Source organism: Zophobas morio, unplaced genomic scaffold (assembly GCF_036711695.1).
Source record: "Zophobas morio isolate AGI-343-1 ecotype UQ-CSIRO unplaced genomic scaffold, CSIRO_AGI_Zmor_V1 ptg000024l, whole genome shotgun sequence".
NCBI classification, from domain to species: domain Eukaryota; kingdom Metazoa; phylum Arthropoda; class Insecta; order Coleoptera; family Tenebrionidae; genus Zophobas; species Zophobas morio.
In genome coordinates, this window is record NW_026972129.1 from 13810553 (window position 1) to 13838004 (window position 27452).

Below are 27452 nucleotides of genomic sequence, written 5' to 3' on the forward strand. Positions count from 1 at the left end.
GGTTGGGAAAGAAATCGTATTCAACTTCACGCGCAGAACAATAAGAATAATGTGAAATAAATAAAAAAGAGACTTAACAATTTTGATGAATCTGAAATTAAAAAAAAGCAACTGTAATTTGTGCAACTCTTTTTCTGTTGTTATAGATGTTACAAATATTTTCAAATTATTAGATTCGAAATTTTACAAATTTAAATTTCAAATAAATTTGTTGTTCGATAAACAAATAATTTAATTTTTTACTAAACAGTAACATTTTTCTTTAATTTTTTCTCGGGAATGATTGAACTTATTTTCTCTAAAGTTTTAGTGAACAAGATTTATAACGCTGGATACCAGTAAAAGAGTTCACAATTTTTTGTAGTATTCTTATTTGTAGAAACGATATTTCTACATCAATAATCACAAATAATAGATACATTTTTAATTTTTTACTCACTTTACCAGCAGAATAAGAATACTTTTATGAAACCCCTATGACAATTTTTTTATCTAAAATCAGGTTCCTTTATAACGATTTTCACTTTTGATGGACCATAGGTCGGTTAAACTGTGTGGGAAAGTCACTTTATTAAGTATTTTAGAAGACATTACGGTTTTTGGCAAATTTGGTTTCAAGGAGCTTGACGAGCACCTAAGTATATCAAACAAATTAAAACTTTGTCTCAAAATAAAGTCAAATTTTCATAGAAAATTGAAATAACAAAAAAAAAACAAATTCTTCAGTCTTAAAGATCAAAAAGCCTAAATTATTAATTATTATTATTATTATTTTTAGTCTTACAAAGTCGTACTTTTATAAAATATTAAAATATAAAAAATAAACTTAAATCACTTTTACCACCAAAGAGATAATGAATTTCGGATAAAACAAAGAATATCTTTCGATGAAAACGAGACACAATTTTGTTTAGTTTTCATAAACCAAAAACCATGCATCTAGCAAATAAACAAAAAAATAATCTAAAGTTATCTATAACTTCCCCAGTCCCTGAAGCTTTTTCGAAAAATAAAAAAAATAACTTTGCAAATTTTATATATTTATTTATTTATAACCCCTATAAGTCAAACTAAAGATATGTATGAACTGTAAAGGACAGATAAAGTAGCAGCGGCGTAAATAATACCTGTGCCCGTGTGTCAAATATATTTAAAGTAGATAACCAACGGGAAAAATACATTATCAGTATATGTTTAACTTCGATTGTTTATTGGAAGAATGCGACTACTAAGCACATACCAAACTGTTTCCTCAAAACAGAGGAGACAACTACAACTATTAATTAAGCTGCAATGAAGCAGAACGTTTTGAATATTTTTTGGCTGAGTAGCTGTTATTATAATTTTTATATTATTATTATTATTAAATATAAGCGAGCGCAACACTACTATATTATCAAATTTTCGAAAATAAGGTGAATCGTTCTTGACTTGATCAATAAAAAAATATAGATATTACCAGTCACAATTGCCACGAGGTATTAGCAAAATTTTAATGACGTCATCAATTTTTTATATGAAGACTTTGATTATTACGATATTTTTAAAATTCACCTAAAATGTACAACTTCGAAAAATATGTGGCTAACAATCCAATCTACCTAAGCAGCACCCTAGAGATTAAAGTCACCAACAGGCTGACGACAGATAGGCAGACGGAACCACAACGAGTGTTATATAATTCTTGGAAAAACAATAAGTTCATAAAAATTGGTCGAAAGTTATTTCAACAGAACTTCCCGCGTCCCTGAAGTACAACATCCAGTTTTTTCGAAAAATTACAAAATTTGATTTTGCGAATTTTATTTATTTTCATGAGAACCACTATAATTTAAAATAAACATATATATGTAATGTTAAAGTAAATGTAAATAAGCGTGCTACGTCTATGTCTCAAATGAATTTTTCGTTTACAACATTTTGTGATGACGTTATCAACATTTTTGCAAGGACACGAATATCAATTTGGATACGTGTAACGTAATATTAACAATAACAGTATTGCGTCACCTTAGAACTGGTTTGCCGCATATCCAGATCGCGTCCGAGGGATTTTCGCCTCTACTGTTTAGTGCAGATTTGCCGCATGTCGCACTTGGGCGAAGCGAAACATAGTTTAGATTCAGTGCTGATTTGCCGCATGTCCAAGCAGAAATCGATACAGTACCGTTATCCGTTTTTACGTACTTCCTTGCTGTTTTGCTTTTCAGCGTTAGGTTTGGGGTTGGGAAAGAAATCGTATTCAACTTCACGCGCAGAACAATAAGAATAATGTGAAATAAATAAAAAAGAGACTTAACAATTTTGATGAATCTGAAATTAAAAAAAAGCAACTGTAATTTGTGCAACTCTTTTTCTGTTGTTATAGATGTTACAAATATTTTCAAATTATTAGATTCGAAATTTTACAAATTTAAATTTCAAATAAATTTGTTGTTCGATAAACAAATAATTTAATTTTTTACTAAACAGTAACATTTTTCTTTAATTTTTTCTCGGGAATGATTGAACTTATTTTCTCTAAAGTTTTAGTGAACAAGATTTATAACGCTGGATACCAGTAAAAGAGTTCACAATTTTTTGTAGTATTCTTATTTGTAGAAACGATATTTCTACATCAATAATCACAAATAATAGATACATTTTTAATTTTTTAAATTAAAATGTTGTAAAAGTAATATGAAAATTAAAATTTCGAAGCAAAATCTGTTTAGGTGGATTTTGCTTCGAAATTTATTACTGGAACGTTTACAAAAATCAGCTTTTGACATAAAATGCTTGCAAATTTGAAACAGAATTGGAATGTTTCTTGACAATCAAGCCTAATACATTTTTGACTTGTATCTTTTAAAAAGAATTATTTCCGAATTTATAGCTATTTACAATGTACGACTTACTTCAAGAACAAATTCCGTATTAGAATTTTACCTATAATAACTAAATAAATGTATGTTGTTAACTTATATAAGGTACCTTACATCGAAACGAGTCATTTGTTTTTTAATATGACATTGCCTTTCTTTATCATTCTATTTGTCTAACAATTATTGTTGTGCAATTATACGCGTGTAAATAAAAATAAATTTACAATAACTTATTTATGGGTAAATTTTTTTACCAATTAATTTAAATGGATGGTTATATGTAATGGTAATAATAGCCGCATAAAATTCACTCACTGTTTAGGTATACCAGATATCAAAAGCTATTAAATCCAAATGTTATTGTTTATTTTTTTGATGTCTCGAGCGCAAGCTAAGGAAGTATTGTAATCAGGTTCATCGGGCGACTTTTATGGCTTCTCAACGTTTCATGACTCCTATAATACGAAAACATAGGTCTCTCGTTTCCGGTTGATAAAACTGACCAACATTTGTAATCATCCTCCCCATCATATAACGTCATCTCCAACTTTTACAGCAATAAATGTTATATAAATTTTAAAAAATAACATACTTTTTCATTTGTTGTTTATTGAGATTTTACCCTAAGCATCCAGATTGAATTGAATTACCATAACCCTAATTTCTTGAGATTTTGGAAACAGGATATACTACATACATAAAGAAAGTTAAAAGAATTTGAAGTAATATAGTGATACTCTTTTTACATCAACATACTATTACTTATCAATTAATTGGGCATCGTCCAAAATACTGTTCATAAATTATAAGTGCAGGAAGTTTATGCAAAAACATGCAAATACATTTTTTGCGTATAAAAAAAATTAAAAAAAAAAAACAACTGTAATTTGTGCAACTCTTTTTCTGTTGTTATAGATGTTACAAATATTTTCGATTTTTTTTTTAAGAAAGATTGAGTTTCAAATTATTAGATTCGAAATTTTACAAATTTAAATTTCAAATAGATTTGTTGCTCGTTAAACAAATAATTTAATTTTTTACTTAACAGTAACATTTTTATTTAATGATTTCTCGGAAATGATTGAACTTATTTTCTCTAAAATTTTAGTCAACAAAATTCATAGTGCTGCATACCTGTATTCGTATTTGTGGAAATGAAATTTCCACATCAATAATTACAGATAATAATAGATACATTTTTCAGAGATAATTAAGATTAAGATTTCTTAATCAACTTCACGCGCAGAACAAGTAATACGGCAAGGACTCATAATGTGAAATAAATGAAAAATTGAAACGATATTAGAAATCTCGTGGTGAAGTAGTTAACTAAGTATAACGAACAATGAATGTTAAGTTATTGATGTTTTGATTCGATTTTTTCTAAATATTTTTAAAATAAAGAGACTTATTTTTCTTTATTTTTATATAAAATCTTCATTTGATAAAACTCATTGCAGTTATTCATTTTTCCTAAAAACTCTAGAATCCAAATATTGCATTGTTAATTTCCATTGTTAAATGGTGAATTGTGAACGAAATACGGAGTACCAAATTTAAATGTGTTTTACAGAAAGGAATTATTTTTACAAAGGATAATAAAATGATATTTTCTTTGCATTGGCGGAGTAAAGGCGGCTCGTTGACTCGCTGCAGTCCTACTAAAATTGCAGCTTAATATGTAATTTTTTTATATAAAATATTCAAACTGATAAAGAACACTCGGGTAAAAATAGGTTGTTGTCTCAAACAGTTAGATTCCAGTATTTTATTACATTACATGGATATTGACTACAAGTAGCTATTTTCGGGCAACCAGAGAAAATTAGCAGTGATACTGTTTAAAACTGTAAATGCAGTATATTTGGATTTGGAAATAAATCATTCGTTTCCATGTCTTATGCATCAGTGACAATTATGTTGACTGCAACCCAAATCTATTTGATTACCCCTAACTCCATAATATCTAGTACTTAATATAGTTATACGCTTTTCCGTTGAAAATGAAAGAATTATTTGTACTGGTAGTTGTAAACAATTGTATAAATATTTCCGTTGGATTCCTTTGCGAACTCTTTGTCAATTATTATTTATGATACTATGGTATGATCCCAAACTGTTTAGAGAAGAAAGGGAGGCTGTGGTGTGCGCACGTAAACTTGTCCTATTTCTTTCCAATACATTAGCTCTAAATATTAGCTCTCTGTCTATCATCTCCTACGTGCGCTTATCATAGACTCCTTTTATCTAAAAAGTATGCAGTATTTCCCGCGCAAACCAGCAGTCAGATCTCTAGATTGCCTGGCCTCGTGATTTGTCACGTATTTTTCAATAACATACAGTTTTCTAAATTTGCTGAAGTACTACTAAACTACAAAAATAAATAAACGGGTAAATTATATTCTCAAATTATAACTCCGAATTAAACATGCAATGTGAAAAGTTAATGCCGTGAACCCTACTAAGTATAAATTAAACGTCATTGTTTGCTAACTACATAATTGATTAAACTTATTATTTTAATAAGGTAAGGTATTAAACTAGAAAGAGACTTGAATACTTTTTTTTACTAATTTTAATAATTCTTATAAATGAGTAGATATTTAATAATAAAGCAATACATATTATTATACGCAAAAAATGTATTTGCATGTTTTTGCATAAACTTCCTGCACTTATAATTTATGAACAGTATTTTGGACGATGCCCAATTAATTGATAAGTAATAGTATGTTGATGTAAAAAGAGTATCACTATATTACTTCAAATTCTTTTAACTTTCTTTATGTATGTAGTATATCCTGTTTCCAAAATCTCAAGAAATTAGGGTTATGGTAATTCAATTCAATCTGGATGCTTAGGGTAAAATCTCAATAAACAACAAATGAAAAAGTATGTTATTTTTTAAAATTTATATAACATTTATTGCTGTAAAAGTTGGAGATGACGTTATATGATGGGGAGGATGATTACAAATGTTGGTCAGTTTTATCAACCGGAAACGAGAGACCTATGTTTTCGTATTATAGGAGTCATGAAACGTTGAGAAGCCATAAAAGTCGCCCGATGAACCTGATTACAATACTGCCTTAGCTTGCGCTCGAGACATCAAAAAAATAAACAATAACATTTGGATTTAATAGCTTTTGATATCTGGTATACCTAAACAGTGAGTGAATTTTATGCGGCTATTATTACCATTACATATAACCATCCATTTAAATTAATTGGTAAAAAAATTTACCCATAAATAAGTTATTGTAAATTTATTTTTATTTACACGCGTATAATTGCACAACAATAATTGTTAGACAAATAGAATGATAAAGAAAGGCAATGTCATATTAAAAAACAAATGACTCGTTTCGATGTAAGGTACCTTATATAAGTTAACAACATACATTTATTTAGTTATTATAGGTAAAATTCTAATACGGAATTTGTTCTTGAAGTAAGTCGTACATTGTAAATAGCTATAAATTCGGAAATAATTCTTTTTAAAAGATACAAGTCAAAAATGTATTAGGCTTGATTGTCAAGAAACATTCCAATTCTGTTTCAAATTTGCAAGCATTTTATGTCAAAAGCTGATTTTTGTAAACGTTCCAGTAATAAATTTCGAAGCAAAATCCACCTAAACAGATTTTGCTTCGAAATTTTAATTTTCATATTACTTTTACAACATTTTAATTTAAAAAATTAAAAATGTATCTATTATTTGTGATTATTGATGTAGAAATATCGTTTCTACAAATAAGAATACTACAAAAAATTGTGAACTCTTTTACTGGTATCCAGCGTTATAAATCTTGTTCACTAAAACTTTAGAGAAAATAAGTTCAATCATTCCCGAGAAAAAATTAAAGAAAAATGTTACTGTTTAGTAAAAAATTAAATTATTTGTTTATCGAACAACAAATTTATTTGAAATTTAAATTTGTAAAATTTCGAATCTAATAATTTGAAAATATTTGTAACATCTATAACAACAGAAAAAGAGTTGCACAAATTACAGTTGCTTTTTTTTAATTTCAGATTCATCAAAATTGTTAAGTCTCTTTTTTATTTATTTCACATTATTCTTATTGTTCTGCGCGTGAAGTTGAATACGATTTCTTTCCCAACCCCAAACCTAACGCTGAAAAGCAAAACAGCAAGGAAGTACGTAAAAACGGATAACGGTACTGTATCGATTTCTGCTTGGACATGCGGCAAATCAGCACTGAATCTAAACTATGTTTCGCTTCGCCCAAGTGCGACATGCGGCAAATCTGCACTAAACAGTAGAGGCGAAAATCCCTCGGACGCGATCTGGATATGCGGCAAACCAGTTCTAAGGTGACGCAATACTGTTATTGTTAATATTACGTTACACGTATCCAAATTGATATTCGTGTCCTTGCAAAAATGTTGATAACGTCATCACAAAATGTTGTAAACGAAAAATTCATTTGAGACATAGACGTAGCACGCTTATTTACATTTACTTTAACATTACATATATATGTTTATTTTAAATTATAGTGGTTCTCATGAAAATAAATAAAATTCGCAAAATCAAATTTTGTAATTTTTCGAAAAAACTGGATGTTGTACTTCAGGGACGCGGGAAGTTCTGTTGAAATAACTTTCGACCAATTTTTATGAACTTATTGTTTTTCCAAGAATTATATAACACTCGTTGTGGTTCCGTCTGCCTATCTGTCGTCAGCCTGTTGGTGACTTTAATCTCTAGGGTGCTGCTTAGGTAGATTGGATTGTTAGCCACATATTTTTCGAAGTTGTACATTTTAGGTGAATTTTAAAAATATCGTAATAATCAAAGTCTTCATATAAAAAATTGATGACGTCATTAAAATTTTGCTAATACCTCGTGGCAATTGTGACTGGTAATATCTATATTTTTTTATTGATCAAGTCAAGAACGATTCACCTTATTTTCGAAAATTTGATAATATAGTAGTGTTGCGCTCGCTTATATTTAATAATAATAATAATATAAAAATTATAATAACAGCTACTCAGCCAAAAAATATTCAAAACGTTCTGCTTCATTGCAGCTTAATTAATAGTTGTAGTTGTCTCCTCTGTTTTGAGGAAACAGTTTGGTATGTGCTTAGTAGTCGCATTCTTCCAATAAACAATCGAAGTTAAACATATACTGATAATGTATTTTTCCCGTTGGTTATCTACTTTAAATATATTTGACACACGGGCACAGGTATTATTTACGCCGCTGCTACTTTATCTGTCCTTTACAGTTCATACATATCTTTAGTTTGACTTATAGGGGTTATAAATAAATAAATATATAAAATTTGCAAAGTTATTTTTTTTATTTTTCGAAAAAGCTTCAGGGACTGGGGAAGTTATAGATAACTTTAGATTATTTTTTTTGTTTATTTGCTAGATGCATGGTTTTTGGTTTATGAAAACTAAACAAAATTGTGTCTCGTTTTCATCGAAAGATATTCTTTGTTTTATCCGAAATTCATTATCTCTTTGGTGGTAAAAGTGATTTAAGTTTATTTTTTATATTTTAATATTTTATAAAAGTACGACTTTGTAAGACTAAAAATAATAATAATAATAATTAATAATTTAGGCTTTTTGATCTTTAAGACTGAAGAATTTGGTTTTTTTTTGTTATTTCAATTTTCTATGAAAATTTGACTTTATTTTGAGACAAAGTTTTAATTTGTTTGATATACTTAGGTGCTCGTCAAGCTCCTTGAAACCAAATTTGCCAAAAACCGTAATGTCTTCTAAAATACTTAATAAAGTGACTTTCCCACACAGTTTAACCGACCTATGGTCCATCAAAAGTGAAAATCGTTATAAAGGAACCTGATTTTAGATAAAAAAATTGTCATAGGGGTTTCATAAAAGTATTCTTATTCTGCTGGTAAAGTGGCGCCTAAATACAACATCAACGCTGTTGGGTTCAGTTTTTTTTTTTTTGGTGAATAGAGTGAGGAACAAATTCAGATAGTTTAATGGAACTAGTGGGATGCGAGTTAATCTCTTGAATTTTTAAAATGTTGGTCCATAGTCATCTGTACGACATTCCATATTGTCAACTCAATAACGTATAGTCAAAAAAGAAACCAACTTTAAGAGTGGTTGCCTGAGTCATACTAGCAATTACAAAGTTCTCTAGTGCTCTCTGAAACGGGGAAATTAATATAGATACCAAGCAAGCATGGGGTAAACCATTACAGTGATAATAACAGTATTTCAAGGTATAATCGCTTATCAATACACGATGAATGCAAGAACATTTCTGTGCTCCTGGCTAATTTTCTAACGATTTGCGTAACCACAAGTGCGTACAAATCAAATAAATTCGCAAGAGGTATACTTTTAAGGGATAACTATTAATCAAAATTTAATTTCAAACATCATTTCCAGTGAGTAAGCTGGCTTATTCGTAAGAAAGACAAAGGGGTGGATATATCGTGTGGATAGTAATTAGGCCTGAGGCAGGTGTTAAAACACAACGTAGGGATGAAACAGTTAGAAGCAGATGGCAACACAGCGGTGGCAGAATTATCAACTGTAAAAAAAGAACGAAAGGCACATTTAATGTGTGGACGTGTGGATAAGAATACTTATAAAAAACTACCACAAAATAAATGCATGGGGGCACTACCTGTACAGTAAAAGCACCTGTACGCTATATTTATGTAGTAAAAGTTAAAAGTCACCTGTAAGTCCGTCCACTCGGTTTATGAGCAACTGTATCAGCTGTCGAAAGATTGTATCAGTAAGGTAAACATCGAATTTGTTTTTTTCAAACTTATCATTTTTGCCGTCGTTTGTAAACATTTTGCTAGTGACACTGGCATGCGTAACTCACGTTTAAGTAAGTGGAGTGCTGAGCAACAATAATGATGATGATGATGATGATGATAATAATAATAATGAATATGTATGCACTATGATATAGTAGTCTCGTTTCACTAAAGCATTTTCAGATAGTGGGGACAGTTTGGCATATTTGTAGGCAATAAAAAAACTGACATTATCGAATAAAAATGTTGCATGGTTGGGGAAACAGATCAGCACTGTTGCATGACGGGAACTTCCGGAGTGGAGTGAGCCTTGACTGGACAAACGAATAACGCATGCGCCACCGTTGCCAGGCGTTACATGCATTGTTGAAACATTTGAATACCTACGTCAAACTTGCCACCTTAATTCTTACAGTTTTCATGTGAATTTCAGTGCTTTCAGTTCTGTGTCCTAACCCGCCTCATTTGTGATTTCATTTTGTGTTATCTATTATTATTTCCTTGGATTAGTGATTCTTCTGGGAATATTAGCGCGCGGAACCGATCTCGATTCGAAATACTTTCGATTCATTTCATCGTTTCTTATTTAATTATGTAACGTGGTCTTGTTGCAACTGATGCGATTGATTGACAATAATCTGCGAAGCGCTCCAGCAAACCATCGCTTTCAATTAAACGGTTAAAAATGATTATCATTTTCAAAATGGCCGCTCCAGGTTAATAAGGCACCGGAGCGGAACCGCGGATTCGCACCTCTTTTAAACATAGATAACCTACAGAAACGGATTTATTCATACCACACAATATGACGCAGATTAGAATAGAAGAATTTGTAACTTGGAAGTGTAACTTATCATTATAATTGACATTGCGATTGTTTAGGTACCATTGTTGTGTTTACGTAACGAACGCATGTATGGGAATTTGAAACTAATTTGACACGGTGTTAATGTTGCTTTGTTGGACGGTTGCATCGCACAAAAATTAAAATTAATGCGTCCTTTAACAACACCTGGTCTTCATCAAATTTAATTAATTACGCGAACAGGCAGCTGAACGTGGAAATGTCTTTCTTCTACGATGTATATTATAACACGGTATATGAGTGTTCACATTATTTAAAAAAGGAAACGGTGTTTGGAACTGTAACTAGTCAGAATTAACGCACGCAGAAGAGGTAAATTAAATCGGATATCATTTTGATAGATTTGTTGATAGGTGTATCAAGCCCCGGGTTGTCGTTAGAGTGCCACCTTCCTGCAGTCAATCTCGCCTTCTTGACGTAATTAGCTTTGCGCCTCCTCGAAGCCGTGAATTTTTCATGGGCTGAAATCCTGCTGAAAATCAGGAAATCACATTAGATCACGCAAACCGGCGTAGCGACCCTCAAGTTAAATCTACGCAAAGTTCAGCGGTGTTATTATCCCCAGCAGTTATGTTCGCGGAAAAATCAATGTGAAAGGTTATTATCGTCAAGCATGGTATTGATTAAAAGAACCCAACCGTACTATTTATTGACTTGCATTCGACAGCCGGCAAACGTATCTGTACTAATTACTTTGGCGGGAAACGGCTGTGCCATCTTCCGCTGAAATCTTAAGGTGGTAAGGGAAAGATTTCAGTGCGGTCTTCCGTCCGTATCGACTGCTGCAGTCATTCCGTGACTAGATGACGTCACTTTTTGATTATTACCGTAGATTAGTTTGAACGTGCGTGCATCTAAACATTTGAATTCGGGGCGGTCTTTAATCTATGACTTGCGCTCTTTCTGGCTGCACTCTGTGAAATACAGTTTCGTCGATTTTGGTTTTACGGACAGTTATTTTGTGTGCTCTAATAAGTCGCCGCGATTTTTCTGATTTAAGACATTCACTATTCATGATTTATACTTTAACTTTCTAAGTTGCGGTAAGGTGTAATGTCATACTACTTCCTCTCGGCGGAAATACAAGAAGCGGAAAGATATGTGGACCACTTTTGATGAGTTAACTATCAAATGTACTTTCGTAGGTTTTGAAGTGTTGTGAAAGGTTTTACAGAATCGCTTCCACTTGTCTTTGGAATACTTAAAGTGAAGTTTGAATTTGAACTGAATAACAGAAATTTAATTTAGTATTTCAACATCAGTCTTTTGCTGTAAAACTAGCTCAGGTAACTTCTTCAAAAATAGTTAACCAAATCCATGATTTTTTTCACTTTCTTTCATCAGATCGATAAAATACTTTTTGCCCCCCACTTTTTAACCTTGGTTAGTGGTTACACTAACTGTAAAAACAATTGAATAACTCCGAGGATTATTATTTTAGTTACAATGGACATAATTCTGGATTATGAACGTATATAAGAGGTTTATTCATAGAAGATCATTTGTTTTCTGAAAGTTATTATGACAGAATAACCTAAAATTAATTTCCATTATATAACATATATGAGCTCTTCAGAGTCTCCTATATTGTTTTAAGCGACAAAGTTTTCGTTCATAGTATCAAAATTTTCCGAAAAATTGTAGTTATGTTATATGCAAAAAAAAGAAAACTGACTTGCACCTATTTTAACGCTTCTAAACAGCAGTGGAAACTATTTTATATCATTTTTTGAATACTTGTTCATTTAATAATCATAATAATTGTTGCATATATAATTACTATTGTGGTTTCAGTATGATATTTATAATAAAATTGCGTCACCTTTTTACTTTATGCGTAAAACACTCAAATATGGAGATAAACTGATATGTGTCTATGTACGTATTTTGTAATGTTACTTCTGATTTGTGTGCACAGAATTACGTTTAAATTCATACCGGAAATTTTCATCAGATAACTAATTTAGAACATAGAGATTATGGCTCACTTAAATGCGAAAACAATCAGTGCTGTAAGAGAACACAAGTTCTGGCGAAACAAATGCCGCAACATTTTTTAATTGTAGATTTTTACTTAAAGCACTATATTTAAATTCACCCACTGAATATGAATATACTTGCGTGTACACTACCTATTCATGAGGCGGAATTATAAATTATTAAGAATCAGATGGTCTCACGGAATGTTTTTACACTCTTTATCTAACGTTTGCCGTGCATTTGGAACGTAAACTGAATTAATATTTTTTCCAAACATTGACTATGATTTAACTCTGGCCTTTTTGTGAAAATTTAACAACATAAAACAACAATTTTCACCGTGGATTATATTTCAATAATTTCTAAATATAAATTTTCATATAGTGACAAGACGACTAATAAAAGCCCGCTAATGTGTCGACACAGCAATAAATTAATCATAAGTGAAATTATGTAAATGATTTCCACATGCCATTTAAAATGTCGCTTTTTTTGAAAGGTTAATACCATATTAACATTTCATATGAAAAATATACACGTTAATATTAAATTAAAATTCAGCTGTCGACATAATGATGAGATGCATTTTTCACAATAAGAAGATTGTATTTTCTACATTTGTTCACGTTTCGTAATGTCAGCTCCATTAAAGGAAACAGTGTTAGTTTTAAAATATTTACCTTTTAAAAACCTTGTTATTTAGCTCTAGTGTATGTTTATAACCGCCGTCGTTTTCATCAATACGTTTGTTGATAACTTTTAATGTAACACTTGTGCTATATACATTGTTAATAGTTCGTCGAAATAGTTATCAGTCGTTGAGAATCACCTTTAACTAACAACCCAGACACAAAGTGCTGCCTTTCGTCAAATTACGTTTGATTGTTGGGTACGTCATTACGATATTTCTGATTTTCTTGTTTTGTTATAAACTTCTTCTTACGGACCTTGGCACTGGAAGAATTCACAGATTGTATTTGAATCGTGATTCTTTTAATGCCATATTTCGTGGGAAGGATAAATGCATCATTCCAATTACTATAATTGGTGCAATTATAATTATTTAAATAACTCTTCGAGGACGCACATCACGTATAATATACGAGAAAATACGTTTCAGGCTGTAGATTACGCTCACATTATCATGTTAATTTAAATCTCATGCGAAATATAAAATTCTGAATTATCCTTTTTACTTCCGACCTCAACATGGGAGGCAAGCATCTATGAATCTTAAAGTAAAAGTAAAAGTCCAGACGTGATGTACAGCCCTTGATGTTGAGTTTAGATATGTCAGGTGTTATGATTTATGTTGTATCTTGGTCTTTATCTACGGCAGGATAGTTTATACAGTGTACCAAGACGTTATTGCTCCTCGTTGCTATTAATGTACCGGAAGAATAGGAAAATTCATTTAGATAACATTGTAATTATTTGTTTTAAAACAATATTTTCATAGTGTCCTTTTTTATTATAATTGTACTGACATTTAGTAATATAGGTTCCGCGATTAAAAAACAAATCAGGCTAAATCGATTGTGAAGTGGTTGAAAGTGCGCTGACGGTATGTGTGTACATAATCAAAAAGGAATCATTATTTGTATGAGGTCTATAATAAAAGCGCCATCAAAACGTAATTTCATGCATTGGAAGTTTCTTAACTATAATCAAACATCGATCGATATATCCTACTAGGGTTGTAGCTATCCCTAATTAATGTGATTACTAGGTTATGTAGTTATGAATAAAATTTTTATAACAATTTGCATAGAATTTCTTTTTTACCTTGCGTTTAGAACTAACAGGATAATTTTATTCGTTACCTTATAATAAAATCGAATGGTAAGTATTGTACAAAAATAATCATTTAAAATGTGTCAAGACTCAGTTTAAATTGATTCTCAGGAATTGTTGGAACAGGATTAGTTCCAGCACAGTTGTTGAAGTATATAATAGAAATTTGAATGAATTTGCACCTTCTTATACAGTGGAAGAAGCGGAAAATTATCTTGAACAATCTGTTCAATAACAATTTCTTCACGGAATGTGTTTCCGTCAATATTTGCCCAATTAAAAAAAATGATTCTAAGTATGCACAGGTTTTTATTGTCGTGTGACACTTTCGGAGACTCTAGTATTAATTCTTATTTGTTTTTGAAAGAAAGTAATTCAGTTGTCTATTTATGGACAACATAAAAACTGGTAGATGAGTGTTCATTAAACTGTAGTGGGAGTTCTTAATAACCGTTCGATCTAAAATAGTTTTTGTGGCTTTCGGTTGCGATTTCTTCGATTCTTATAAAGTTGAGAATTGTAAATTATGTTGTGTGTTATCTACCTCCATCTAAATTGCAATCTGTTCACTAAAATGGTACTTTGAATTTTAAATTGAAATATTCTGCCCACATCTTCTGGCAAGTAGTAGTTTATTTTCGAAAAATAAAAGAAACCAGTGTTTTGATTTATGCTATTTTCTATGTTTCGATATTTTGGTTATTAACATTAAAAAAATAAATGTTAAAACCACGCGATCAATTTCATTAACACTATTTGTCATACTGTAATAACTAATAACGAAAAATTGTAACATTTACATTCTAAGAATTTGTTCGTGCACATACAACATATTATGGAAAAATAAAGATTTTTTTTGAGATCTAGAAAATCATGAAAATTCATTAATTTGTAATAAAATTAGCATAAAACGTCGTATTTTTTATTTTTGATATGCTACTTCGAAGATATGAATCTGTATCTAGGGTTTTTTACATTCATTGAAAGACTTATTGTTTATTTAACCAATAAAATATAGTAAAAAAATGTGATAAAAGGCATAGTTCAAATAATAGGTAAACAACCAAAGATATCTTAAATTTAACTAAATACACTCTACTCGCCATGGCACAAACTACTGTCACCTTTAAAAAAAATCCTAAAAAAATTTAAGTAAAATAAAAATTATAATAAGAATAAATAATTTCTTTTCAGAAAAATTATTTACCACTCTAAAACAGTTAAAATTTAATTTAGTTTTTTCTGTTTTATTAAATAACCGTTGTACCACATTAACCAAAAAAGTATTAATTGCCAAATTCGAACAAATTTATTGTTAAAAATTAATTTATAAAAATATTTTGTTTTGTCAAAAATGTTGCATGGTAAAGTTTTTGGTAGAACTAAGCACATGTAGTAAATTTGAGATCATTTTTTTAACAAAAAAGTACTATCCAATTTTACAAAAGAACATGCATACTGAACATTTTAGTTTCGGATTATAGCTTTTTACCAATTGACAAAGATTTTAAGAACGTTGAATACAATCTTAAATGTCAACGAAGAATGTATAGCCCACAAGATTATAGCAAGTTGTAGAAATAAAAATCGACTCCTTGTTTATTCTACACCGAAAGAAGATTTTTGGTAGTTTAGACCCAAAAAAAAAACCGCTTTCAATCTTTATGAAGAGTAATCACAAAAATGACATTTGAGACTTCTTGGTATCGTACTTCACAAAAAAAGGCAAGGTCAAACTTCTAAAAACAAGTATTTAAGAATATTATGACCTAATGTATATTATTTAATAACAAAACGTTGTTGCCTTTTACTGGCATAGATGAAGATTTTGTTGTGAAGGTTTTTCAGAAGATACCGATTTTGGAATGCTATATTTTCCAAGTGTTCATTAAATACATTAATGTCATTAAAAAGTCATTTATTTATTTATTTTTTTTTTTTTTGAGAGGAAGCCACTGTATGTTTTGAAAAAAAGCCATTAAGGCAACTATTTTTTTCTGACATGAATAAAGATTTTCAATTTTTGGGTGGGAGTTTGGTGGGAGTTTCATTTAGCTTTACGATTTCAATTGTCGCTTAGTACATTCTTGAAAATTTTTCCGATAATCTCCGAAACTACCAGATCGATTTGTGTCAAATTTTGTATGCATTCTAAAAACATCGTGCAGATGGTAAAACGCCAACCAAAATTTGTCTAATTATCTCCATCAATAATTTGATGACGTCACCTCAAAATCTTGTATAGTAAATGCTGTTTAAATTTAATAAAATGACATACTCCTGCACTTGTGGTTGGTGAATCCGCCTTAATTGTTTATCGAAAGCATCCAGAAAATCTAAATTGTACAATAATAATTGCTGATCTGTACTTCAGGTGAGAAAGAAGTTTTGTCTAAATATCTTTATCCTTATATGTAAAATTCTGACTACGATAACTTCTACCTTGATGGTAATTCAAACTTATTTTGTTAAATGGTTTTTGTCCGTTCTATTTATGTGTGTTCAAAATTAATGTAACTGGATCTTACAGGTGTGACATTTGGTGAATTAAATAAATAGAAATATCTATATCATTCTTTTTACTTTCCGGGTTTTTGTAGACTAGATATTTTTTGTTACCATTATGACTTGTCATTAGAACAAATTTTCTGGCAGCCACTGTAATAAATATCGTTATGTAGAATTTGTGGATCAAGCAACAATATAGCAAATCATTTATTAAAAATTATCACCTTATCCACAGAGCATTTTTTTTTATTTTTAAGGTATAAGTTAACTATAATTTCTGAATATGAAGTATTCAGTTGTGTATTACTTCAATAAAAAGAGATGACTGATAAGAAATGATCAAACTATTGATGCCACTGTTGATAATGATTAACACCATCGACAAATTATTAATTGTTAGTTCATCGCTTTCATTACGTGACTCAGTGATAAGAATTCTCCGAAAATAACATGCTAGGAAATGGAGTACATGCATATAGATTGCACGTGAGTTCTTAACATCTGCCAAGTTATGCATCATTAAAGTTGTTATCTATCGTCGAAAACTAAATTGATTAATTCAATATTTGTGATGTCAGTTCAGAACTAAATACCGTAAAAGTGTATGTAAGATAACTAACCAGGTACAGTAGTAGTACAATTTTTCCAGCTTCAGTTCTTAAGTTCGTTGTATCATTAAACTTTTAGCAACCGCAATCATTCAGTTTATTTGATATATAGTGGTGGAAACAGCCCAGATAAAATTTTTTTTCCAATTTTCACTAATAAAATGCTCCTTTTGTATGTTAAATCTCGCTATTAAAACAATAGTTTAATCGAAAGGATGAATAAAATGTTTATAGTGCAACACTTTATTCACACTGTCATTGACAATACTAATAAAGTAAAAAAACTAAAAATTCGCACTACCACTGAAATTTTCGTTGCTATGGACATATGGATATTTAACTAAAATTTGCAACGTTTGATAGTCCACCTACTGTAAAACAATCCTAATGAAAGTCCAGGAGCATCGTTTGAATTTGACCGTGACGAAAGTACAGGCAGTTTAGGCAATTTACCTTCTTCAAATGTTCATGATATTGGTAATAGAATAATTAATATTTATGTATATGGATTACCTAAACAATACATTTTTTGAACAATTTTGCGAAATTGGAAAAAATCTTGTATGATACACGTGAATAAACGAATTTTATCCACTCAAAAACATTGTCACACTCAGCTTCGCCTCGTGTGCTAAACTGTTTTTTCGGTGGATAAAATTCACTTTTATTCACTTATACCATAAATAGCTATTCTCTTTCTATCGTATGCACTTTATGTGAGACAAAAAAATTACCAAATTTTGAGTACATATGTCATAGAAATTTTATGTCAAATTTTGAAATTTGTCCAGAATTATTTGTCAAACTGAATCTTTGGTTCATTTAACGTTTTACTACTCTACTTAACCAGGAAAACTTTGAAAAGTTGTTTAAAGAGCAATTAATATCCAACTTTCCGGAACCGTCTCTTATTATTATTAATATAATGGATAATGCAACTTACTACAGTAGAGTTATGGTGTTAATGTTTTGCTAAGTACGCTATACTTATATTTCTGCTTTATTTGTAGGAAAAAATTCCTCGAAAGAGTTGGACAAAGAAAAAAAATGGTGCGATGGTTATACACAAAAAAGATAGATTATCCTGAAAAAGCAATGAAAGACAAGATTTGGAATATTGTGCAGAATAAACTGCCCGAATATCATTTAGATCACTATGCTCAAAACCATGGATATTGTGTCCTAATAAGACTGCCGCCTTACCACCGTCATTTTAATGCATTTGAAATGGTATGATCGGAATGTAAACGAAAGTACGATAAAAGTATGCCAAAAACTAATGTTTCTCCTGTTGATGAAAACTTGGGAAAATGTAATGAACCAAGTGCCCAATATACACTGTGAAAATTATATTAAGCACACGGAAAAAGTCATAGATTCGGTAAGGCAAACGGAAAAGATTCTAGACAATTGTGAAACAAATCAGGTCATTATCAATGTTAATTCCGTTTCAGATGATACGATAGTGAACAGGTGACAGAAGTGTTGATGATTTAGAATTGTGTTAAAAATTAATATCTAATTAATTAATTTTGAACTTCTGCAATTTGCATTGATATGTTACCATAGCAAGTTATCCGTAACAAATAAGAAAGCACATATTTTGGTCACTAAAAAAACGTCACAGTCTAAGTGATTTCAACAGGGATATTTCCACGACTTTATCCACTTAAAAATCACGTATAGCCTAATAAACAGCTTTTAATCAGAAACAAATGACTGGAATATTTAATCTACTTTATTATGTGCAAATTTCGGCCTCTGTTATACCGGTTATCAAGCACAGTTGAACTCTAAAAGCTGCTTGCAGTGTAACGAGCATTAACATTATAAAGCAAGAAATACTTATTTGCTCTGCAAGAAAAGCAAGCGCATCCACCATTTTGCCACATCAAGATCACCGTAAACTGAAGGCAAATGATAAAAGAAATTAACAAAAATTATTATTAGATGTATAGAATAACTGCATTTCCTTTACCACTTAATAGTACAACATATGCATATGCATGCCACAGCAGACAGTATATTTTGCTTGAGATTGATGCAGTTAATTTTACTAAACCACTCTTGTAGCATCTAAGAATTTGACTTAAATATAAAAATAGTAGTTCATATCTATTAGGTATGTGCCAGTCAGGGTTGTCCAGAAGGTAAGTTACATTTAATTTTAAAAAAGATTATAAAAAATAACGAACGTTTTCTGGCACTTGGGAAGAGTCTACAGAAACCAGTAACAACAATGTCCATGGAAACTTTTGATCTGTTTTTACGTGGCAAAATGTTCCTAACCACGGTGTAGTTGTCTATTTCAAATTTTAGCGTGGACATTCCTTGTCTTTCATAAATAACTGTATCCATTTCTTAACTGTTAGATGTCACCTATTATTATTACATATTCTTTAAAACTGATTTATTGATGTGATTTACACGAAGCCGTATTTTACTGCCACTCACAGAACGCCAACCTTAATTTATCAGAAAATTCTAATGAACTTAAGCACATTAGCGCTTGGTGTAAAAGGCATCACACACTAAGTAATTTTAATCTAATTTATGAGTTCTCAGGGGACAGGGCCGAAAACTGTGCATGTGCAGGAGTGTATTAAAACAAGCATAAGAAATATATTCAAATGACTCCTACTTTTTAAATTACTGTCGTACATTGAAGAAGAAAAAGTAAACAAAGAAAAACTAATTCAGGAAAATTAAGGCCCTTCCATATTTGGCATGACATATTCATCATAATTTACTAATGTTTCTCACGTTTTTTTGGTACCATGTATAGTGTACAATGACGATTATGCTCATTGTAGTCATAGCCGGAGAGAGTTTTAGGAAAATAGTATTATACCAAATGTGTACCGAGAATGTGATGCGATTTTCTTTTTTACTTTTCAAACGGTTATACAGCTTACGTAACTAAACAACTCTTGATGTAATTTATATGACATTTAAAGAGGAAAAACATTGCTGTTGAATAAGACTCACGACAGCTGTGTGAAAATTAGTGGCATTCGCTTTGCTGTATCAGTAGCTAGAATTTGGGCGTAAACGGCTCTTCGTTTTAGGTCCTACTTTTCTTTATATAATCTTTTTAAACGGTGGATTTATTTTATAAGTTTCCCTGACATTACAATGCATATTTAAGCATTTTAACGTTTCTAGTCAGTTTGTTGACAATTTATTAAAGACATAATTCCGGAAAATTTATACACATATGCCTTACATTTATCCCAAAAATGTAAATTTTACCAAAAAGTTACGAAACTTGACTCGACCATTATATTTATTTATTTCTTTTTGTCGTAACCTTTATAAGCTGAAATCTAAATAGGTGAGAATTAGTAAATTACAGATAAAGAACTCATGCGGTGGTATGTTTCGAGTGAATGTTCCTTAATAAAATTTGATGATGACGTCATTAGCTGTTTAGTAGGGAACAAATATATCAATATTAGTACATACACATTGTAATACCATTCAAATGGTATGATTTTGTTTTTAATTTATATAATAAAGTAAGTTATGTAAAGCGTTTGCAAGTTCTCAAAACAATCGATTTTTTTATTGTTACTAAGATAAGACTGATTTTGCCAAATGACATACCCTCTGACAAAATAAAAGGTAAAGGGTATATCATTTGGCAAAATCAGTCTTATCTTGGCAAGTATTGGCCCCGCCCACCCACCCTTTATTTTATTTGAGGGAATGTCATTTGGCAATATCAGTTTTATTTTAGTAAGTACTAATCCCGCCCACCCGCCCTTTATTTTCTTAGAGAGTAGGTCTTATTTTACCAATTACTAGGACCACCCGCCCGCCCTTTACTTTCTTAGAAGGTATGTTATTTGGCAATATCAGCCTTATTTTGGCAACCACTAGCCCCGCCGACCCGCCGTTTATTATTTTCGAGGGCTAGTACTTGCTAAGATAAGACTGATTATGCCAAATGACATACTCCCATACAAAATAAAGAGCGGGTAGGCGGGGCCAGTACTTGCCAAGATAAGACTGATTTTGGCACTCTCTAAGAAAATGAAGGGCGAGTGGACGGGGCTGGTACTTAATAAGATAAGATTGATTTTGCCAAACAGTATACCCTCTGAGAAAATAAAGGGTAAAGGGTATATCATTTGGCAAAATCAATCTTATCTTGGCAAGTATTGGCCCCGCCCACCCACCCTTTATTTTATTCGAGGGTATGCCATTTGGCAATATCAGTTTTATCTTAACAAGTACTAGCCCCGCCCACCCGCCCTTTATTTTCTTAGAGAGTAGGTCATTTGTCAAAATCAGTCTTATTTTGGCAAGTACTAGGATCACCCGCCCGCCCTTTCGTTTCTTAGAAGCCTTCTCTTGGCAAGCACTAGCCCCGCCCACCCCCCCTTTGTTTTTCTAGAGGACTAGTACTTGTTAAGACAAGACTGATATTGCCAAATGGCTTACTTCCTAAAAAATAAAGGGCGGGTGGGCGGGGCTAGTACCTGCTAAGATGAGACTGATTTTCGAAATGTTTTATTTTTTTGATAAAGGTTGTTGATCTACAATTTAAAACCATGCTGATGATCCCATAAATTAAAAAAATTAAATTAGTTAATTTATTAAACATTATTTGAAGTCAACAATATTTTAGTGGGAATGAATATGAGAATTTTAAATTTAATTAATTGTAAAATGTCTGCAAGATTTCAAAGAATTCGGTTTTTGCAAAAATTACATATATTGTTGTTAAACATTATTATATCATTTTGATTTTTTTCCAAAAATCTGGATATCTCGGCTAAAAACTCGACACGGACTGATGAACTACACGTCTGGGACTAAGTTATATTTTACCATTTACCCTGCATTTACTATGTACAATTGTACATACATGACATCATCACATTGTTGGTGGATATGATGATATTCATAATACATAATATAAAAAATTTTATATCAGTCGCTACAGTAGTTTCGGAGATTATCAATCCAACAAAAATTGTCACATACGGCAGACAGACAGGCAGGCAGACAAACAAACAGACAGACAGACTCTAGGGGTCATGACCCATCGGGAAAATGAAAAAGTATCCAGTCGCCGAATGAACTCGATTACAATACTTCCTTAGCTTACACTCGGGAAGTAAAAATATGATTTTGAATCAAGTAAGAAATTCCTTATGCTTCCCTAAAATTACATTGTTAATTTTTCACATAAAGCGTCTAAAAAATAATGTAAAATTACATTGAAAACGCGAAAGGCTAAACGAAAATTGTCCATTCACTTCTCAAGCATAAAGAGATTAACTCAAAATCAACATAAGTTTCATAAAATTTTGAAAAATGAATAATATTATGTTTATATTGTTCACTGTTACAGTATATTTAATTTACCCCGGTCAAAAAATCTTAATTTTATGTGACTGGTATGTACTACAAAAACACCAAAAATTGTATATAGACCTTATAGATTTAAGATATGTGATAGTATCCACTCTTTAAAACTTAATTTTTACATTACATGTGAATGAATTTAAACAAAATAAAAATGAAACAATGAAAATATGTACGTTCTTCACAACACAACTCGTGATTTTAAAATGCACACTTCCGAAAGTACCATTTTCAGTAATGTGAGCAGATATGAACTAATTACTGTGTTACAAAAGTTCCTGAGAGGGAAACAACCTATTACGGCTGCAATTTAAAATAAATTATTTTCTTTTCCTGCATCTCTTGCAATAAGTTTAACCAATTGACAATCCTTCCCATTGAATTAAACATAAGCGTTGACGAGAGGACGTCTTACTAGTCCCAAGTGTTATTCTTCGCGAGAATACGACACTGAGATGTCAGAATTCTTCGATCCAACGTACCAGTAAGGACTATTCTTGGAAAGGCACGCTTCACCTTCTAAGCGAACACTGTCACGAGCTAAGAGAAATTCGTCACATATTCAGGTTAATAATTTCACTAACTTTCTTCCAATGTCAACATCTATTCGGAACCGAAATAAGTAGACACTCAATCCAATCAATTTAGCGTTTAGTGGCGCCCGATTTCAGTTTCTCCTTTTAATCGAAATAGAGCAAATGCTAGGTCTTAAAGCGACCTTAATCTGTGGCAGGTACGCGGTCAAATGTAAGGTCGACGCTGGGAGGCAAGGACGCCTTTAGAGCAACGAAGCACATCAATATCTTCGACAAAAAAAGCTGCTATTTATAGGTTCATTTGCAGGAATTTACAATTACATTTATAGCGAACACGTGAGAGTCTGAAGCTTCGTTTTATGTCCATGTAATAGCAAATGAATACTGCAAGAGGTTAAAAAGTCGTCGAAAGTGAGTTTTATGAGCTGCACTTTCTTTCGCACTTTAGGTATTAAACTGTCTAATAATAGTATTAGTTTGTTCGGACTACCTTATGGTTTGCATCAGCAAATCGAACGAGTCTTGAAGTTATTATTTACTTGAGAAATTATTAAAGTGGGAATCGTCATGGCATGAAGATCATTGACAAAATATTAAAGTTCAGCCGGTAAAATTGTGGACTGTGAAAGTCCAAACAGGATCTAACGGAGATATGACAAATAATATTATGCAGTTCACGAGAAGTTAGTAGCATAGAAAGTTCATAGGGGATGCATTTTATGGCGGAAATTTCGCTGCAGAATTCTTGTTATTTCACACCTGTTGCCGTTAAAAACGCTAACCTACAATTTTATTGCTGATGTAGGTATTCAAAAATTAATAATATAATATACTGAAGATTTCACCACATGTTTTATGCAGCTGAGAAATAAATATGTATTTGTTTTAACTAAATTTGAAACAATAGACAGTTTTCGTATAACGTAAATTAAAAAGCATTACGGAAAATTTATTGCCGTTTTATTAACATTTGGATAAAAATTGAATTAACATTTGCATTATCGTGCGTTGTACAAAGATGCTGACTAATCGAATAAAGGTCACATTGTTCAAACTTGCAGTCTTTGATTACATTACTTCAAAAAAAAATATATAAATAAAACAAAATTTCCAATAATATACTGATTTGAAAATGTGATGATAAATAAAACAAAAATGTAGTTTTAAAACGTATGAATATTCATTAAATTGCAAACTATCGAAAAAAGTAATGAATACATTTACTGCATTTCAGCGACAATCTTTATATGTCCTGATGATGCTCCTAATTTGAATATATTCGGAGGCAAGTTATCTAAAATAGTAATTTACGCAACTAGTTCGGGATAGCCTGCTTCCCGCATGAACGCTTGTTTGAGGCACGACCGAAGGGAGTGCCGCATTTGCGTGAATGCTGGAAGCAGGCTCACGAACGTGTTGTGTACAATATTTTTTGCGACGAATAAACATTTAAACTGAAGAGATTAACTGTGAGTTATTTATAAACAACGCCATTGACAGCGCCGTCAACACGTCACAATGTTGACACTACCCGAGTATTTTAAGGTTACCATGGCAACGGGAAGTTAAATGCACGTGTGCGGGAAATTCGACCTCCCGCACTCTGGTGAATGCGCGAAAGCTATCAAAAAAGGTCATGAGTGCAAAAAAATAATTACCAAACTCATGTGGTAAAGTTTTTAATTCTTGAGTGTAAACTAAGAGGCATTTTAACGAATATCTAATTTCCTAATTTGTCAACAATGAATGTATGAAAGGACCATGTTTGCTATTACATATTTCAACGTAACATTTAATTTCCCTAATTCATAAGTAATACTAAAATTAAAATAATTATTTTCGCGAAAAATTTATAAAGTACTACCTAAATCTTTTATGCTCTACAATGCATGCACTTCAAGGACGAGGGAAGTTCTGTGTCATAGTCATAACCAGACATCTAATCCGAGCAAGCAGAGTTCAAACTACTAGTGCAGTGGTGCACTTGAACCTCCCGTCGGGGCGATTACTCTTCAAATGGCTAACTGCACGGTGCAAAAAACTGATCGAAAGTTATTATAAGTAAAAACGATATAGTCCGTACAAGTGCGAACAATATGAATTATATTTGACACAGATAACCAACGGGAAAACATGTTTTCTCAGTGTGTCAATACATACAATACATCCGTAACTTAGACTGTTTATGTTTATACTTCGAAAAAATTCGTCTATTAGCACGTTCCGTTAACAACCATCTGCGTTAAAAGAAAATGAAATTTGACTGATTTGATATTAAATTAATTAAGATGCAATAGAGCAAAACGGGACGAATATAATTTTGGGTGAGCTGTTATTATGATAATAATTATTTTATTATTATTAAATATGGGCGGGCGCTACATTACTGCATTCTTACATTTTCGAAACAGCCCCGAAATATAACAGTAATAAAACCAAGGTGAATTCATAAATCACAAATACGAAAGTATATTTTTTCATAAAATTTAGTGGACGTCATCAAATTGTTGGTGGCGATAATTATCCAAATTTTGGTTAGCGTTTTATTATTTACATGACAGATGCGCATATTTTAGATTTATTCGGTAAAATTTTGAGTTGACACCATCAATGTTGTTTGGGAAGTGATAAACTAAGAAATTTTATTTAAAGATTTACCATGCTTGCGATGACTTAAAACGTTTGCAAGATTTTAAAATGCAGAATGTTGTCACTAAATGTTGATTTTTTTCCGAAAATCTGCATATCTAGGGTAAAAATCAAGACGGATTTATAAACCACACATGTAGGAGGATGTTATGTTATAAAATTGAAAGAACATTTATTCGACAAAATTGTAACATGACGTTTCAATTTTTAGCGGAGCTGTACAGGGATAAAAGCTGATTAACGATTTATCATGCTTCAAATAACCTTAAAACGTTTGATAGATTTCGGAGCATTCGGTTTTGCAATTTCAAAGTTAAATTGTAAAGTGTCGTTATACTGTTTTGATTTTTTTTTTTTTTCAAAAATCTAGATGCCTAAGATAAAAACTCAAGACTGATCTTATTATATAAAATCTAAATATGAATTACTACTGTAAATTTTGGAATATAAAATTCTAACTTTTGCGGCTTCTTCTTCTTCTTCTGCTATTGCTAGCGAGTCCCCTCTTCTTCGTATACGAGCCCACTGCAACAAACACCATTCAAATTAACTTAAACTTTCTTAACACTCACTGTTAAAAACGATGGAGACCAACATTACAAAACTAAATTTAGATACACAATATTTAAAAACGTTAAACCGAAAAAATGTTTACTAAAAGCAAAAAAAAACAGCAGATTATTGACTTTTGAAATAAAAGAAATGGTTTAAAATATATTTAGATAGATTTTTTTCATCCCTGAGATACAACCGATGTTAGAACATATTCTTTGATAAAGATTTAGGGTGAAATTCATAGTCGCCATTCATCCTCCACTCAAAACAACGTAAAACCACTATTCTCCTTGGTGCATACATCATTGCATGCACGGTCGCTAGTTTTTAGATTAATACTAAGAACTAGTGACCGATTTATTCGGATTTACTTTATATATTTCAGTACTCATGAAAATCAGGCGCCACAGACGACAACGCGAGGGCTATTTTTTAGTACTGTAGGCATCATGAAACGTCGAAAAAACCTGAAAGTAGCCATTAGTCAGATGTACCCTATTACAATATTTCTTTAGCCGCTTGGGAAGTAAAAAATAAAATGCGACTTTCTATTACTCAGCTGACCATTTGGAAGGGTGGAAATGTTCTAGCAATATTTTTCCTTTACAATAAATACTCATCTTCAAATGACAGACTTGTTTGGTTATATAAATTGGTTTTTTACCCCTTTGGGAATTAGAGGTTGTTTATTTCGTTCGATATCATTTTCTTGAATAAAAATTCCTTATTCAGAGATATACAATACGTACTTCATCCATTAATTTTCTGGAGTAACTACTGAAATATACTTATAAAGTAAATCGGTCCCTAGCTCTTAAACTATATGAACCACTTAAATGTTACTCGCTCTCGTCCGTGCTCTGGTCATAATTTTGTACATTTAACTTCTTGCAGTACATTTGTAGAAGTAAAAGGTGTTTTTT

General features: G+C 31.3%; 1 protein-coding gene across 1 annotated transcript in view; it reads left to right on the forward strand.

The window, feature by feature from the left end:
* Window positions 1–27452, forward strand: part of LOC135135480 (ras-GEF domain-containing family member 1B-like) — a 180954-nt gene that overhangs the window by 52217 nt on the left and 101285 nt on the right. The gene's annotated exons all lie outside the window — the stretch shown is intronic.